The sequence below is a fragment of the Hevea brasiliensis genome, chromosome 17 (assembly GCF_030052815.1).
Source record: "Hevea brasiliensis isolate MT/VB/25A 57/8 chromosome 17, ASM3005281v1, whole genome shotgun sequence".
NCBI classification, from domain to species: domain Eukaryota; kingdom Viridiplantae; phylum Streptophyta; class Magnoliopsida; order Malpighiales; family Euphorbiaceae; genus Hevea; species Hevea brasiliensis.
The window spans coordinates 28,035,349-28,055,041 of NC_079509.1; positions in this window are offsets into that span (position 1 = coordinate 28,035,349).

Here is a 19,693-nt window from a genome sequence, read left to right on the forward strand (position 1 = left end):
ATACCTAAATTCTGTCCGGAAAGTGACACTAAAATTGACGTAATCCGGATTTGTAACTTTTCAAACCTAAAAATTTACCATTTGAACAGCAGTTACGTAATTGGCCATAACTCCTTGTACACAGGTCCAAATGATTTAAAATTTATATCGTTGGAAAGCTTACACATAGGGTTACAAATTTGGTTAAGACCACCGACCCAGAAATGATCATAAGCAAGTCTAAATGCTTGCACAATTTCGGGTATAAAACCTGCCAAAATTGGAAATGACCTAAAATTGACCTAAGTTCACAATAAAAAGGCAATTTGACCAGCAATAGTAAAATGACTATAACTTGGTCCAGAAAACTCCAAATGACATGAAATTAGTGCCAAAATGTCACTAAGACATAAATCTACAATTTTGCTTTTTTGACCAGAACCTAAAAACTAAGAGAAACAAGACATTTAGCTAGAGCAATCTAGCATATAAAATCTGGAAAATGGCAATAAAATGCAATAAGCTTTAAAATGAAATTGGTAACATATACCAACACTAATAAACTATAAAATGTGACAAATTGGGAATATTAAAATTGACTCACTTAGAGTGCATCAAAGGTCAACATTATAGGTTGACTAATGAAAGTAATAGTATTAATGAAATTTAATTATTGAACCTTATTATTAGAAACAATTTAAATGAGTACTGAAATACTTTAAATTGTGTGTTTCAGTTAGCAAAGACTCAGGGAAGGGGAAAGAACCACCGAGTCAAGGCCAAGTGGCTACTCATCAGAGGTTTGTGCATAACAATTATTTCTTTTCAATTTTCACTTTAAATAAATTATGACAATTTGTATGTTATTGCTTAAATTGTGAAAAATTTATTTGAATGAAATTTGATGGGTACTTATTGCTTGAAAAATATTACAAATGGTTTGAAACCATAGTTATCATGTATATTTGATTGAATTCCTCGCTAGCTTGTCTAGTGGGATGAATTGGCTTTGAATTCCTTTTTGGCTAAAGTGTTGAGGTGTGTGCCAGTTGAGGATGGATAGGATGAGTACTCATATAATTGCTAGCTTGCTATGTTATTCCTCATTAGTTATTGGCTTTTGGGACGAATTGGACTTTGGAATCATGATTAAGCTGTGTGTGTGATTATTAGTATTTATTAAGACATTGTGAAATAGAATTTAATTCTTTATGACATTCTCTGTCTTTTGAAATTAACTATGATTTTAAGTATCCACAGTTCATGTGATTTATGGTTTATGGTTTTAAATTGCATTTTCTTAATATTGTGCACCACTGAGACCTTATCTCAGCAATAGCTTTTTCATTGCTGTCGCAGGTAGACTGACAGATAAAGCAGCAGAGTAGCTTACTTGTACTTCACTTTTGGGATTTTACCGGGTATATTGAGTATACCACCTCTTTTTAATTTTTGTTGTAATGCATGTGAACTGCATGTTTATATTATACTTGGTCTTGAGCAGTTGTAAACTAAAGTTGTAAATTATTTTAGCCTATAAAAATGTTGTATTATACTTCTCTTATCTCAGCTTTTGAATTGTAAAAATGTTGTATTATACTTCTCTTATCTCAGCTTTTAAACTACTCAATCATTTTGCATTATATTTTTGGAACTCCTAAAAATTAATGTTGAATTGAGTTTGACTTTTGCTGAGAAAATTGATTTGAGTTGAACTATTATTGGAGTTAGGGATTGAAACAAATATATTGAAAGTGTTTTTTACAGGTTTGTGAAGAACTATTTTGTTCAAAATACAGACGGCACGCTGCCGAAATTTTTACAGAATCTATTGATATTGTAGATTTGTTATGTAATTTAACTTTGAGTAAAAGGTTTTAAAACCTGTCAATGGTGCTCACTACTGTAAAAAGACATAAGAAATTTTTTAAATTCCCTTGTAGTGTATTTAATGGGTTATCAGTAGGCGAAGTTCGATAATTTATTATGTATACTACGGGAATATGTTATGCCTTACGGAGGGGTAAGGTGTGACATGTTTTAGTGGTATCAGAGCCTGTTTTTTAAATTCTGTTTTAACCTATAATTTGAATATTCTTTCTTCATAGTAGAACTGTTCAATGTCATGGTTTGATACATACAGTACATTACATTATAAATATGTACTAATAGGAGGAAATCTCCTTGTGTTATTTGTTAAGGAGGTATAATATCCTCTAATTGACTATGGAAGAAGGGGACCGTTCAGTTGATCAATCAGTAGAGGCTAAGGTACAAGAGGAAGCCCCAGCCCTTCAAAATGTGAGAGGATCAGCCACACCAGCCCCCTCAATACCGCAGTTTCCTGCTCAATTTGCTCAACAGATGGCTGCGATGTTCCAATAGATGGATGATAACATACCTACTCAAGCCCCACTACAGACACCAGTGGTACAACCATAGCCTTCAGCTAGGTAGTACAACAAGCTGATTAAATACGGGGCTACTGAGTTCAAGGGGACAGTAGATCCACTAGAGGCAGAACAATGGTTGGAGAGAATGGATAGAGTATTCAAGAAACTACATTGCATAGACGAGATAAGATTTGAGTATTCAGTGTCACTATTACAGGGGGATACGTATGATTGGTGGAAAACCACTCCCCATGGTTTGGTGGAATGTTCAGTGCTAACCTGGGATGATTTTCTTCAAAAGTTCAGATAAAAATATATCCCAGATGCCTATGTGGACCAGAAGCTACAGGAGTTCTTAAGTCTGAAACAAGGAAGTAGATTAGTGGCAGAATATGAAAGGGAGTTTTCCCGCCTGAGCCACTATGCAAGGAGTCTCCTTTCTACCAACAGAGAAAGATGTAAGAGGTTTGAAATCAGCTTGAAGCCTAGTATCATAATACAAGTGGTCAGATTCAAACATAATAACTTCTTTGAGCTCATTTCTCAAGCACTTGAATTAGAAAGAATTGAGTCAGAAGCGGCATCAGAGAAAAAGAAAACAGAGAAGACAGAAAAAGAGAAAGAGGGGAAGTCAGTAGATTAGAGTTCTAGTGGTCCTACTAGAAAGGGAAAGAACTTTGGGGGACAAAGCAGGGGTGATAAAAAGTCTGGTAGGGAAAGATTTTGGGGACAGAGACCTTCTCTATCTGGTCAGCAGACTACTAGAAGTTCCTACCCTCCTCATTCATGTGAAACTTGTGGTAGAAATCATGGTGGGGTATGGTATAAGGTCATAGGAGCCTATTATAACTGCGGGGGCACAGGACACTTTGCCAAAGACTACACCAGTACCTGTAGAGTTGGGCCACCTCCTATTACTGTAGAAGGGTCAGTTCAGAATCCTGCCACCAGAGGTTCATAACCAGCTAGCAGAGGTAGAGGCAGAGGTAGAGGTAGTCCATTAGGTAGCCAAGGCACAGTGAATCAGACAGAATAAGGTAGTGCTTCAACCAAAGTCTACACAATGAGACAGAGAGAAGAGGCTGAGACATCTAATATTGTGGCGGCTACCTTCTTAACTTTTAATCAAGATGTGTTTGTATTATTTGATTCAGGTTCTACCCACTCCTATGTGAGTGCTAGCATCATTGATTGCATTGCTGTTCCGAATATGAAAATGGACTTTGAGGTGCTAGTAACAAGTCCGCTAGGACAAGAGGTTAGGGTCAATAGAATGTATAGGGATTACCCTTTGGTGATCCAAGGACATACTTTTCTGTCTGATTTCATTGAAATGCCCATCAGAGATTATGATATCATCTTGGGCATGGATTAGTTAGCCAGGCATCACGCCATGATTGACTGTAGACAGTTACTTTTGGTCTCCCTCAGTGCAGTGATGTGGTAATACATGGAGAGAGGTAGCTATTGCCATCAAACATCATTTCAGCTGCACTAGCTAGAAAAATGATCAGAAAGGGGTGTGAAGCATACTTAGCACATGTGGTAGACACCCAAGTGGGGAACCCAGCATTGAGGGACATCCCTACAGTATGTGACTTTCCAGATGTGTTTCCTGATAAATTGCCAGGATTACCTACAGAAAGAGAAGTGTAGTTTGAGATTGATGTTATGCCTAGTGTGGATCCAATCTCCATAACATCATATAGAATGGCACTAGCAGAATTAAAGGAGTTGAAGGTACAGTTGCAAGAACTACTTAAAAAGGGCTTCATCCACCCTAGTGTGTTACCTTGGGGAGTGCCAGTATTATTTAATAAGAAGAAAGATGGCACTCTCCGCTTATGTATTGATTACCGGTAGTTGAATAAGGTGACAACAAAGAACAGATATATATTGCCTCGCATTGATGATCTGTTTGATCAGTTGAAGAGTGCAGCCGTGTTCTCCAAAATTGATTTGTGATCTGGTTATTATCCGTTAAAAGTGCAAGAGTAGAGTATTCCAAAAACTACTTTCAGAACTCGATATGGCCACTATGAGTTTCTGGTAATGCCATTCGGGTTAACTAATACTCTAGCTGCTTTTATGGATCTGATGAACACTATCTTCAGACCATATCTCGACTAGTTGGTGGTGGTGTTTATTGATGACATTTTGATATATTCGAGGAATGCAGAGGAACATGACAGACATCTACGGATTGTGCTATAGACTTTGAGGGAGATACAGCTATACGCTAAATTGTTGAAATGTGAATTTTGGCTAAAAGAAATCTCTTTCTTGGGACATATTGTGTTAGCTAAAGGGATCAAAGTAGATTCCAGCAAGGTAGAAGCTATCCTTAATTGGAAGCCACTCAAGAATATCACAGAAAATCGCAGTTTTCTGGGTTTAGGTGGATACTACCGCCGATTTGTGAAAGGGTTTTCTATGTTGACTTCTCCACTAACTAAGCTGCTTCAGAAAGATGTGAAATTTCAGTGGACGGATAAATGCTAGCAGAGTTTTGTTGAGTTGAAGAAGTGTTTGACTGAAGCTCCAGTCCTTACTTTACCTACACCGGGTAAAGAATACACAATTTATAGTGATGCTACTCACATGGGTTAGGTCATCTCATTGCATATGCATCACGCTAGCTGAAACCACATGAGAGGAACTATCCGACACATGACTTGGAGCTAGCAGCTATTGTATTTGCTCTGAAGATCTGGAAACACTACTTATATGGTGAGAAGTGTTATATCTACACTGATCACAAGAGCTTGAAGTACTTGGGCACCCAGATTGATTTGAATTTGAGACAGAGGAGATGGTTAGAACTGATTAAAGACTATGATTGTCTAATAGACTATCAGCCAGGGAAAGCTAATGTAGTAGCTGATGCCTTAAGTCGCAAGACTATAGCAAGTTTCAGAGTTTCTCTTTTGTTAATGGTACATGAGTTGAAAGCACTGCATGCTAGTTTGGAGGTTGGTGATGAGGGACAGATAACAGTTGCATGGTAAGTGAAACCAGTATTGATAGTTCATATTAAAATGACTACTTAGAATGATGAGAAATATTAGAAGCTAATTGAAAAAGTCCGGCAGGGCAAGAAACCTGAATTTTCTATGAGAGATGATGGTTTACTACTACATTAGGGCAGAATGTGTGTTTCTAATGATGTGGAATTGAGACAGATCATTATGAAAGAAGCACATGAGTTTCCTTTTGCCATGCACCCTAGTGGAACTAAAATGTAGAGAGGGTTGAAAGAGCATTACTGGTGGATGGGTATGAAACGGGATGTAGTTGATTTTGCCTCCAAATGCCTAACTTGTCAGCAAGTGAAGGTAGAACATCAAGTACCAGCTAGTTTATTACATCCATTGCCAGTACCAAAGTGGAAATGGGAACGAATAACTATGGATTTTGTGATGGGACTTCCGAGGACACAGAAAAGCCATGATGCAGTATGGGTTATAGTTGATAGACTGACCAAGTCTGTTCACTTTCTGCCAGTCCGAATGGATTATAGTTTAGAGAGATTGGCCAAACTGTACCTTGATGAGATAGTGAGACTGCATGGGGTGCCAGTATCGATTGTATCTAACAAAGATCCTAGGTTCACTTCTAGATTCTGTAGTAGTCTTCAGAGAGCCCTAGGAACTAGATTAAACTTCAGCACGGCATTCCACCCACAGACAGATGGCCAGTATGAGAGGGTAATTCAGATCTTGGAGGATATGTTATGAGCTTTTGTGATTGAGTTTGAAGGTAGTTTTGATACACACTTGCCTTTAACTGAGTTTGCTTATAACAACAGCTACCAATCAAGCATTGGGATGCCTCCATATGAAGCTTTGTATGGTAGAAAGTGCAAAGCTCCCCTATGTTGGGATGAAGTAGGTGAAAGAAAGATGATTGGCCCAGAAATTGTTCAGCAGACAGAAGAAAAGATCAGATTGATCAAAGATTGACTCAAGGCTGCATCAGACCGTTAGAAGTCATATATTGATCTGAAGAGAAGAGATATTGAATATGCAATGGGTGATAAGGTATTCTTCAAAGTTTCTCCTTGGAAGAGGATTATAAGATTTGGCAGAAAGGGAAAATTGAGTCCTGGTTTCATTGGACCATATGAGGTTCTGGAAAGAGTGGGTCCTTTAGCATATCGATTGGCATTACCTCCAGAGTTAGAAAGGATACACAGTGTCTTCCATATGTAGACCCTTATTTTGTGATGAGTATGTGCATTGAGGCTGTAGGAAACCCGATAATGAGAAATTATATGACTGTAAGATATAATTGAAGGCATGGAGCTGAATTATTAATTCCGTGGCATGATCTTGAAAAAAAATAATAATATATTTTTTTGGGAAGCGAATTTAATTAAATTTAAATAAAATTTTGATTTGTTTAAATTTAATGTGGGTAATTTTTAAATGTACCTAATTAAGTTTAATTAGGCCCTATGGGCCTAAGAAAGCTTATTTAGAAATTTTAAATAAGACTTATTTAATTTATTTTTTGAAAATTTAAAAAAAAAAATCTTTTTCTCTATCTCTCTCTTCCTATTGGTTGGAACACCTTACCCATATCCCAGTCTCACCCAAATTCCTCAATCCCAGTTGTTTAAGTTATTTGAACCTTATCACAATAGGACTTCAAACCCTACCACACCTCTTCCTCACTCCCTATTGGTGCCTTCCCCTTTCCTTCTCTTCCTATTGGTTGAAACACCTCATCCATATTTCAGTCTCACCCAAATTCTGCAATCCTAGTTGTTTAAGTTATCTGAACTTTATCACGCTATGACTCCAAACCCAATCACACCTCTCTCCCAAAACCCTATAAATACCCCACTGAAAAAAAAAAAAGAAAGGGAGGGTGGAGCAGAAGACAAAAAAAAAAAAAAAAAAAGAAAAAAAAATTAAAGAGAGGAATAGCCAAAATTCTTTTAGTTTTTCTTTCTTTCTAACGATATTTCTTAAAGGTTAGTTCTTTTATTTTCTTTTCAAGGTCTATGCCACATAATATTTAATTCTATATCCCTTGTTTTCAATTTATCTTATATGTTCATATAGATCATGTAATCATGTTTAATTTGAGGGGATAAACAACTCTGCACATATTCAGTTTTTGGTCTCTCATGTTTTTATTAGTTTTTGTTATTTTCTGAATCTGGAATAATTTTGGGAAAATTATATTCCTATTCTTCACGAAATTATATTAATTTTAGGCTCAAGAATCACTGAAAAAGCTTTTGTATTTTGTAAGTTATGGCTGTTTGAAGTTAGGGTTGCTGTAAAATCCAATTTGCAGGATACCCAAATTGTGGAGCCCATATCTCCCTTGTTTCTTAATATTTTTGTGTAAATCTAGTGTCTACAATTAATTTCAAAATCTTATGAATCTTTTCCAATTGGTTTTGCATTCATATCTATTGTGGTTAATGAGTTATGAATTTTACAAAAAAGTAGTATGATTCTATCACTTAGAAAAGTTACGATTTATGTAGACCATTCGGCTAGGGTTTTGTTTGATTTATAAATTTTATGATCTTGTATGATATTTAGGCTGTACTCTGTCATTTTTTTATGATTTTTAGGCATGTTTAACTATTTTTAAAAAATCAGATTTCTTACTACCGTTAATCTGCTAGAATTTGGAAATTGTATATTTATGCATGTTCTTGTATTTTCTTGGGTTTTAATTGATATTTGATATATTTTTTTGTGTTCTTTTAATTGAAGAAGTGTTTGGATCATGTTAAAAGACTTAGACTATTAGGTAGTTGTAACTAATTAGGAATCTTAACCCTTTAGGAGACTAGAGTTAGAATCCAATTAAATTGTTATTAATATTTTCTTTATTTCTTTTATTTTCTTTAGTTTCTTTATTTTTTATTACAAACAAAATTGATAAGTAGCACTAAGGTAAGTACCAAAGAGGGCATTTGCGTGGAGCTTACATGGAGCTAAACGGGAGTAAGCTAGGGATATCATTGCCATATTAGAAGAGAAGACCCTTTTTTAAGGGTAGCTTGCCCCAACGGCAACTGCATTTACCAACAGGTAAGTAGCTCTAAACTCCTCGAATAACCATTAGCATGAAATTATAGTAATAATAAAATTTTTATTTGGTAAATTAAAATTAACTTTATTTTTAATTTAACTGACTTTTGCATGTAATCAATTTAAATAAATACTTTGTAAATTAAAATTAATCTTATTTGTAAATTAAACTAACATTGGCATGTAAAATAAATTTAATTTAATACTAGGTAATTGTAAAATAAATTTGCATGTTAGAAATCTTTATTAGGTTGTGATTGTTTGGGCCTTATGTGATATTAAAATAAATTACGCATGTACATAATTAACTTAGTTCAATTATCCTTAGGGTAACTTGGTGAAAATTAATTAATTAGGTTAAATAAAAACGTAGGGTTATTTGAAATTGAATTTGTTTATAAATTAAATTCTCAATAATAAATTAATTTTAGTCATTTGGTAAATATCATTTAAATAATTAGCAACTCCATAGATAGGAATTACTTGTGCATGAAAATTGTGTGTAAGCAATAACCCTTTTGTGAATTACTTGCATGTGTAGGATTAGAATTGCATTTTTTAGGATAAAGTTTAATAAAGGAATAATAAACAAGACTTCTAGAAACATTAGTAGAGGACTGGCACTCGTATCAACGAGGTTAAACCAGGCATAAGGGGTGCCTAACACCTTCCCCATATGTACCCACTATCCCGAACCTAGACATTGGGCTATGGTAATGACGGTTGTGGAAACTCTGTAAGGAGTAAGTTGCCATCCATGACCTTGGGAAGAAACACTGAATATTTCCCAGTTATTACTCGGGTGGCGACTCTGTCTATCTATGTCTTTGAGGCATAAACCCTTAGTGCCGTGGTAGTGTTATAGGAAGACGATACTTACCAGTGGTTTGATTCTATTAGGATTGTATGAAGTGCATGTTTAGGAAATACTATCTAAGGAGGTCGTACTTAATTGAGACCATTGTAACTCCACCATCTTTCCTGGGCATTTCCTGGTGCATTTTATATAATTCTAATGGATGATATTTTGCCTCACGCCCCCTCCTATAGTTTGGCGACTCCACCGAGGATTAAATGGATAGTTACTCTAACATGTTTCAATTAGTATAATATTATTCCTCTATTAAACTTTTTGCATTGCACTACACTATCACACGAATCACTCTTACCCTTTCTAGCCCCGCTAGTACTTGCGAAGGAGACCATAGTTTCACTCGAGCTATGACGAATTAGTGAATGCTAGTACCCCATGCCCATACCTTCGAGTATATAAAAGCGCCACAGCTCCAGCCATTGTGCTTAATGGACAAGCTCTAGCATGGGTGACCCTTTTCCTACCCAATGAAGCCCATGAGCCATAGATTTCAACCCTAGGTACCCCATAGATTTTTGTTATGCTAGATTTATAATCTTACTGTTTAAACCATAAATTCTAGTGGTAGTTAAGATGAACCTAGGCCTATGCATAAACCCAATGTGTGTATAGGCCCAAGTCCATTTCAAAACCCGTGTTAAGCAAGAGGATGCTTACTTACGGTTAAACTTTAAGGATATAAATCCTTTGTTTATGAGGGAAGGATCTTCCTGGACCACCTCCTGTTGGTGTGTCCACTGTACCATAGCCTAGGATAGAATTTTTTCTTACTCTACACGTGAGAGTTGAAGGTATAAGGGGGCAAAGATTCAGTTCTAGAGATTTTTTTTTTTTTTGGTTTTGATTCAGTCTTTGGTCCGATTTTAGTTCAGTTTACATGGTATGGTTTTGGTTCATTTTTGGTTCTATTGGTATGGTTTAGTTTTAGTTTTGTAAAAGTAAAGGCAAAAAAAAAAAAAAAAAAGAAAAAGAAAAAATGGTCCATTCATACATTGCATTCATATACATAGCATTCTTAGGTTAACCCTTAAATCCTATTTTTTTTAGCAAACATAGCCTCAAAACACACCAAAGAGACTTCCAATCAGGTCACTTGGGCTAAGGAAGGGAAGAGACTAGTAAGGATTTCACCTATACTACTTAAGATGGAAGAAACTATGGCATTGCTTGATGAAATATTGAATGCCAAGATGTTTGAGCTAGAAGAGAAAATTGTGGTCAACTTTAGAAAGAGGCCTCGAGGTAGGCCATTAAGTGGTATTAAAGTTATTGAGGTTCAAATTGTGTCTCACACCCTAAGGAGATTTTTCCAATTCAGCCAACCCTTATCCAAAGTTTTGGAGCATCTCAAAGCTCAAGACCTCCTACAGCTCTTAGCACCCAGACCACTACCAAATCCACTTCCACCTAGCTATGATATCAACCAATGTTGCTGGTTCTACCAAGCCCACAGTCTTGACACCGACTGATGCTTTCAACTTAAGCATGATATCTAAGACCTAATTGATGCCAAAAGGATAATTGACCCAGAAAATCAACCAAAAAAACCCACACTAGCCCCATGCCTAACCAAAATTTCCATCTACACTAGGTCTCTACATGATCTCCATCACCCCAAATAACCTTAATAGAATTATTGACTGTATCCAACCCATCCAAAAGCCCAATGAACCTCAGTCTATAATGGTTGTTGACATTTGTGATAATTTTAGCTATGATGAGGGTCCTTTGGATGTTTGGACTGATTCTGATGAGGTGATAGTTGCATTATAACTAGATGGTTCAGTTCCATTAGTGTCTGATTTTCAAGTTATTGGGATCTATGAAAACTAGATGGATCTAAAAGTGGCTACTATGAAGAAAGGGATAAAGTTTTTTCTTAGCGTAGGCCAAGGAGAAAGTATAGATGGTCTGGTAACTTTTCTTGAGATGAAGGGGCAGATCACGAGTCATGGTTTGGGCTATGAGCCAACAGAAGAGGAAAAAGAGCTAAAGCCTCCTAAGTTCTTGAAAGAGAGGGCAATTACCTTGACATATGATTAGGGGTTACCACATGTGAAAGAATTAGAGTAGAAAATCAGCACCATTGATCTAAAAACTGCATGGAAGCCAAGAACCCAAAGTTACACTCCTAAGTTTGAGTTTGTCTTTTGTAATGCTCATTGTAGTGAACTAATGTTTCCATTTCTAGTGTATTTGATGAAGATTTTGAGGCAAAAATTACTAATATGACTAGTCCTTTTGCTTACTTATTTGATGTTTATTCTAATAGGCATATGCATGGCATTCATAATCATTTAGAATTAGTTTCTATTAATGCATCAAAATTGATCTCTATTAATTTTGGTAGACCAAACAATCCTAAAGACATTAAGTTAGCTGAAGATTGAACCCAAGAAAAAAGAAATAAAGTTATAGCCTTGTTAACAAAGTACCAAGAAGCACATGCCTCGAGCTTAAAATCAGGTGACCGATTCCCAAGCTACACTGATGTCCGCATAGGAAAAGAGTGATCAAAAGTTGACTTAGCTAGTTATCCTAATAAAGAGTAAAATTTCATGCTATGAAGGATTAATAGTAGTACATGTGGACTTAGAGGGAGAAGGAAAATGATATGAAGACATAAAGAGGTCTCTAGAAGTGAGAGAATACTCACAATAAGCCTACAAAAGAGATCGAGCAATAATTCATAGATTAGCCACTCAATTTACTTTAGCTGGGGGGCAATTCTACAAACTCTTTTGTGTGATAGAAAAATAGGCTGAGCGAATAATGAAAGAAGTACATTCAGGAATGTGTGGTCCCCATATGAATGGAAAGGTTCTAGTTAGAAAAAAAAAATGTTCAAAACATATAAAGATTGGCCTAAAAAGCTCCTTTATGTTCTTTAAGGTTATCGTAATACTAGAAGGACATCCACAAGGGCAACCCCATTCTCTTTAGTTTATGGGACTAAAGCAATGCTATCCATTAAGTAAGAGGTCAGATCCTTAAAAGTGATGCTAGAAGCTAAGATCCTAAAAAAATGAGTGAGCTTAAAAGAGATTTGATGAATTAGCTTTGACTGATGAAAAGAGGATGTGAGCCTTGTATCATATGCAGGCTTATCAGAGGAAGATAGCTAGAGCCTTTAATAAGAAGGTGAAGCCAAGAAAGATCAAAGAGGGAGACATGATTTTAAAATAAGCTAAGCTAGGCCCTTTTGATTTAAGAGAAAAGTTTAATCCAAGCTAGGATGGTCCATACATAGTCAAAAAGATCTTGCTACTGTAAGAATATCAGACTTGGATGGGAATGAATTTCAAAAAGCAGTCAATTTAGATAAGCTCTAATGGTACTTTGTGTGAGACAAGCCTGCTAGGCTAAAAACCTGCAAAAGGCAGTCTAGGCAAAAGTAAGGGTTAAAGAAAAAAAAAAGAAAGAAAAAAAATGCTAGATTGAAAACCTGCAAAAGGAGAGATGAGAGAAGATTTGAATGGAAAACCTGAAAAGGCCATTCAGCAAGTTATAAAACTTATTTCTAACTTTAGAAGGTTGAAAATTTAGCAAAACTAAATATAAGAAGGAGTAATGGTGTACCTAAATAAATAAAGAAGTTTTTATTACATTAACCAGGAATAAGTTTTATTTAATTATGATTGTGAATGTTTGTGTCTTGAGGGAGACATCAAAAGATTAAGTAATTGAACTGCATTATTTTAATTTAACCCATTATCTTGTGAGCAGAATAGGTGCTTGATATGAATGCCCTAGTGATTGTCTAATTTCAAAAAAAAAAAAAAAAAAGAGAGAAAAAAAAAGGAGCTCGTTAAGTGGAAAACCTAAAAGGGCTGCTTAGGCAAAAGTTAGAGTAAGCCCACTGAGATGAAAACTCAAAAGGGCATTTCAGGAAAAAGTTAAGGCACAAAGAATTGAGTTCATGGAAGAGAAAGGAGTCAAGGCAAAACAAGATTTTGAAATGGCTTTAGAATAATGAACTATGGGGTGAGAGAAGAAAAAAGAAAAATCAGAGAGAAATTGTATTGTGACCTTAAGGAAGTATTTTTTTTGGTGAATAGTTCTTCTCAAAAATTTTGAGGTTATAAGAAAGTTTTTGCAAAAAGAGGTCCCCTAGAGGACTAAGTTCTTTTTAGAATCTCTAGCAAAATCAGCATAGCCATGATAGGAAGTAGCATATAAGAAGCACAAAAATCACAAAAAGAGTTTTGAGACCCAGTCATCTCAATTTTTTCAAATCATGAAATAGATATTTTTTGGTAAGTCCTTCGACGTTGTTTAGGGCACACGACATAGTTGTGTAAGGCATAGAAGAACATGTATTAATATGTCACCTGTAGGTGTGCAAGGCGTAGAAGAACATGCATCACCACAGTTTCAAGTGTAGAACTACGAGGGGGTCTGATTCTTCCTCAGGATAGCGAGGGGGATACATAGGTAGTTTAGGATCGCGGTCCTAAATACGAACACACAACATTTCATGACAGATGTTTTTTGGTAAGTCCTTAGATATTGTTTAGGGCACATGGCATAGTTATGTAAGGCGTAGAAGAACATGCATCAACATGTCACCTGCAGGTGTGTAAGGCTTAGAAGAACATGCATCACCACAGTTTCAAGTGTCGAACTACGAGGGTCTGATTCTTCCTCAGGATAGCGAGGGGGATACGTAAGTAGTTTAGGATCGCGGTCCTAAATACGATCCCACAACATTTCATAACAGATATTTTTTGGTAAGTTCTTAGATGTTGTTTAGGGCACATGGCAAAGTTGTGTAAGGCGTAGAAGAACACGCATCAATATGTCACCTGTAGGTGTGTAAGGCGTAGAAGAACATGTATCACCACAGTTTCAAGTGTCGAACTATGAGTGGGTCTAATTCTTCCTTAGGATAGCGAGGGGGATATGTAGATAGTTTAGGATCGCGGTCCTAAATATGAATCCACAACATTTCAAATCACAAAGTTGCCATTATCATGAGACCATAGCTAGTCTCATGACACAGAGTATATCGATAGAGCAAGATGCACTCAATTTTCACATGACACAGTTATCACTGTTTTGAGACCATAGCTAGTCTTATGACGCAGAGTGTATCGACAGAGCAAGATACGCTCATTTTTCACATGATACAATTATTACTATTATGAGACCATAGCTAGTCTCATAAAATAGAGTATGTCGACCGAGCAAGATATACTTGATCCTCATAGCCAATGTTTCATAGTTATTAGAAATTTGAGTTTCCCTTTGACGAAACTTGAGCCATGCTATCGCATTGATTTCAACTTTCGCCAAAGTGGGGGGCAAACTGTAAACCCTTATTTTGTGATGAGTATGTGCATTGAGGCTGTAGTAAACCTGATGATGAAAAATTATATGACTGTAAGATGTAATTGGAGGCATGGAGCTGAATTATTAATTTTGTGGCATGATCTTGAAAAGAAATAATAATATATATTTTTTGGGAAGCGAATTTAATTAAATTTAAATAAAATTTTGATTTTTTTAAATTTAATATGGATAATTTTTAAATGTACCTAATTAATTTTAATTGGGATTTATGGGCCTAAGAAAGCCTAGTTAGGAATTTTAAATAAGACTTATTTAATTTATTTTTTGAAAATTAAAATAAAAAAATATCTTTTTCTCTATCCCTCTTTTCCTATTGGTTGGAACACCCCACCAATATCCCAGTCTCACCCAAATTCCTCAATCCCAGTTATTTAAGTTATCTGAACCTTATCACACTAGGACTTCAAACCCTACCACACCTCTTCCTCACTCCTTATTGGTGCCTTCCCTTTTCCTTCTCTTCCCATTGGTTGAAACACCTCATACATATTTCAGTCTCACTCAAATTCTGCAATCCTAGTTGTTTAAGTTATCAAAACTTTATCACACTAGGACTCCAAACCCTATCACACCTCTCTCCCAAAACCCTATAAATACCCCACTGAAAAAAAAAAAGAAAGGGAGGGTGGAGCAGAAGACAAAAAAAAAAAAAAAAAAATTAAAGAGAGGAATAGTTAAAATTCTTTTAGTTCTTCTTTCTTTCTAGCAATATTTCTTAAAGGTTAGTTCTTTTATTTTTTTTTTTAAGATCTATGCCATGTAATATTTAATTCTATATTCCTTATTTTCAATTTATCTTGTATGTTCATATAGATCATGTAATCATGTTTAATTTGAGGGGATAAACAACTCTGCACATATTTAGTTTTCGGTCTCTCATGTTTTTATTATTTTTTTGTTATGTTTTGAATATGGAAAAATTTTAGGAAAATTATAGTCCTATTCTTTATGAAATTCTATTAATTTTAGGCTCACGAATCACTGAAGAAGCTTTTGTATTTTGTAAGTTATGGCTGTTTAAAGTTAGGGTTGCTGTAAAATCTGATTTGCAGGATACCCAACTTGTGGAGCTCATATCTCTCTTGTTTCTTAATATTTTTGTGTAAATCTAGTGTCTAAAATTAATTTCAAAATCTTATGAATCTTTTCCATTTGGTTTTGCATTCATATCTGTTGTGGTTATTGAGTTATGGATTTTACAAAAAAGTAGTACGATTCTATCACTTAGAAAAATTACGATTTATGTAGACCATTCGGCTAGGGTTTTATTTGATTTATAAATTTTATGATCTTGTATGATATGTAGGCTATATTTTGTAATTTTTTTTTTGGTTTTTAGGCATGTCTAACTATTTTTAAAAAATTGGATTTCTTGCTACCATTAATCTACTAGAATTTGGAAATTGTATATTTATGCATGTTCTTGTATTTTCTTGGGTTTTAATTGATATTTGATCTATTTTTCTGTATTCTTTTCATTCAAGAAGTGTTTGGATCATGTTAGAAGACTTAGGCTATTAGGTACTTATAACTAATTAGGAATCTTAACCCATTAGGAGACTAGAGTTAGAATCCAATGTAAATTATTATTAATATTTTCTTTATTTCTTTTATTTTTTTTAGTTTCTTTATTTTTTATTACAAACAAAATTGGTAAGTAGCCCTAAGGTAAGTACCAAAGAGGACATTTGCGTAGAGCTTACATGGAGCTAAATGGGAGTAACCCAGGGATATCATTGCTATACTAGAAGAGAAGACCCTTTTTTAAGGGTAGCTTGCCCCAATGGAAACTGCATTTACCAATAGGTAAGTAGCTCTAAACTCCTCGAATAACTATTGGCATGAAATTGTAGTAATAATAGAATTTTTATTTAGTAAATTAAAATTAACTTTGTTTTTAATTTAACTGACTTTTGCATGTAATCAATTTAAATAATTACTTTGTAAATTAAAATTAATATTGTTTCTAATTAAACTAACATTGGCATGTAAAATAAATTTAATTTAATACTTGGTAATTGTAAAATAAATTTTCATGTTAGAAATCTTTATTAGGTTGTGATTGTTTGGGCCTTATGTGATATTAGAATAAATTACGCATGTACATAATTAACTTAGTTCAATTATCCTTACGGTAACTTGGTGAAAATTAATTAATTAGGTTAAATAGAAACGTAGGGTTATTTGAAATTGAATTTATTTGTAAATTAAATTCTCAATACTAAATTAATTTTAGTCATCTAGTAAATATCATTTAAATAATTAGCAACCCCATAGATAGGAATTACTTGTGCATGAAAATTGTGTATAAACAACAATCCTTTTGTGAATTACTTATGTGTGTAGGATTAGAATTGCATTTTTTAGGATAAAGTTTAATAAAGGAATAATAAACAAGACTGCTAGAAACATTAGTAGAGAACTGGCACTCGAATCAACGAGGTTAGGCTAGGCATAAAGGGTGCCTAACACGTTCCCCTTACGTACCCACTATCCCGAACCTAGACATTGGGCTATGGTAATGACGGTTGTGGAAACTCTACAAGGAGTAAGTTGCCATCCATGACTCTAAGAAGAAACACTGAATATGTCTTGGTTATTATCTGGGTGGCAACTCCTGTATATATATGTCTTCGTGGCGTAAACCCTTAGTACCGTGGTATTGTTATGGGAAGACGATACTTACCAGTGGTTTAATTCTATTAGGATTATGTGAAGTGCATGTCTAGGAAATGCTGTCTAAGGAGGTAGTACTTAAGTGAGACCATTGTGACTCTACCATCTTTCCTGGGTATTACCTGGTGCATTTTATATAATTCTAATGGATGATATTTCGCCTCATGCCCCCCTTCTACAGAAGCTACTTGAGAATGTGAAGAGGACATGAGGAGACAGCACCCACAGCTGTTCAAAGACTGATGCCAGGTAAAATTTGAAGACGAAATTTATTTTAAGAGGGGGAGAATTGTAACACCCCTATATTCGATAGTGCATTCTACTGTTCCGGTGACCAGTGTATGTCTGGACAGCTAGAATGCCTGGAACTACACTTAAATGTTAGTGAGGAGACATGAAATAATGAAATACAATAGAGGAAAATACAAGAAAAATAAAGGAAAAATAAGAGCAATGAAATGTGATTAAGTTAAACGAGCCAAAAACCCTAGCGATGGGTGACCCCATTAGAAAGTTGCGGCGAGGACCATTGACTAGCCCTGGACCGTGAGGAACCCTGTGAAATATTTTTGAGACTTAAATAAACATCTATTATGGTATAATTGACTTAGAAAATGTCAAAGAAAAATTAATAAATTAGTACAAAGAATAACGAAAAATCAAGAAATAGATAAAAATCGGTGTTACCGAAAAATCGAGAGTACAACCCGAGGAGGGGCATTTTAGTCAATTGACACCCCGAGTTAGCTTTTGACCTAAATGTCCATTAAAAATAAGTGACATTAAAGTTTGAAAACCCCATGAAAAATGAAATTGCAAATGAAATATATAAATAAGGAAAATTAGGGGGTGAGAATTTGAATAATTAAAAGTTGAATTAAACTAATATTATTCCTACATTAGTGGACCACTAAGCACTATGTAAAGCATTAAAAATCTGGCATCTTCCACTAACATTCTGCAACACCATCTTCTTCTTCTTCCTTAAAGTTTGCCTTAGTCGAGCCAAAGCTTGAAAGAAACCCTCCCATGGCCACCTCACAACCAAGCTTTCTGTCTCCATGATCCAAGCTTCCATTTGTTAAAGTTCCTTCACTAAAGTTATTCTACACAACTTGGGCAACATTTTGGGAACAAGAAAGAAGAGTTTTGGTGGAGTTTTGAGGAAGTTCAAAAGACGTAAGTATCCATTTCTTCTTGCTTCCTTAAGTAAAGTTTATGTTTAGTTTGAGATAAGTGATTTGGTAAAGAAATTTTAAAGCTTTAAGGATTTATTGATATATCCAATTTTGTGTTTGTATTATTTGATCCAGATTCTACCCACTCCTATGTGAGTGCTAGCATCATTGATTGCATTGCTGTTCCGTATACGAAAATGGACTTTGAGGTGCTAGTAACAAGTCCGCTAGGACAAGAGGTCAGGGTCAATAGAATATATAGGGATTGTCCTTTGGTGATCCAAGGACATACTTTTCTGTCTGATTTCATTAAAATGTCCTTCAGAGATTATGATATCATCTTGGGCATGGATTGGTTAGCTAGGCATCACGCCATGATTGGTATGGGATCAAGATAGTCACTTTTGGTCTCCTCAGATGATGATGTGGTAATACACGGGGAGAGACAGCTATTGCCATCAAACATCATTTTGGCTACACTAGCCAGAAAAATGATTAAAAAGGGGTGTGAAGCATACTTGGCACATGTGGTAGACACCTAAGTGAGGAGCTCAGCATTGAGGAACATCCCTACAGTATGTGACTTTCCAGATGTGTTTCCTGATGAGTTGCCAGGATTACCTCCAGAAAGAGAAGTGCAGTTTGAGATTGACGTTATGCCTGGTGTGGATCCAATATCCATAACACCATATAGAATGGCACTAGCTGAATTGAAGGAGTTGAAGGTACAGTTGCAAGAACTACTTAAAAAGGGCTTCATTCGCCCTAGTGTGTCATCTTATGGAGTTCCAGTATTGTTTGTTAAAAAGAAAGATGGCACTCTCCGCTTATGTATTGATTATCGGTAGTTGAATAAGGTGACAATAAAGAACAGATATCCATTGCCTCGCATTGATGATTTGTTTAATCAGTTGAAGGGTGTAGTTATGTTTTCCAAAATTGATTTGCGATCTGGTTATTATCAGTTGAAAGTACAGGAGCAAAGTATTCCAAAAATTGCTTTTAGAACTCGATATGTCACACCCTACCCTTCCATAAGGCATAACATGATCTCGTAGTATACCTAATGAATTACCAACTTCGTCTACTGATAACCCATTAAATACACTACAAGGGATTTTAAACCTTTTCTTACTTCTTTTTACAGTGGTGAGCATTATATACAGGTGTTAAAATTTTTTT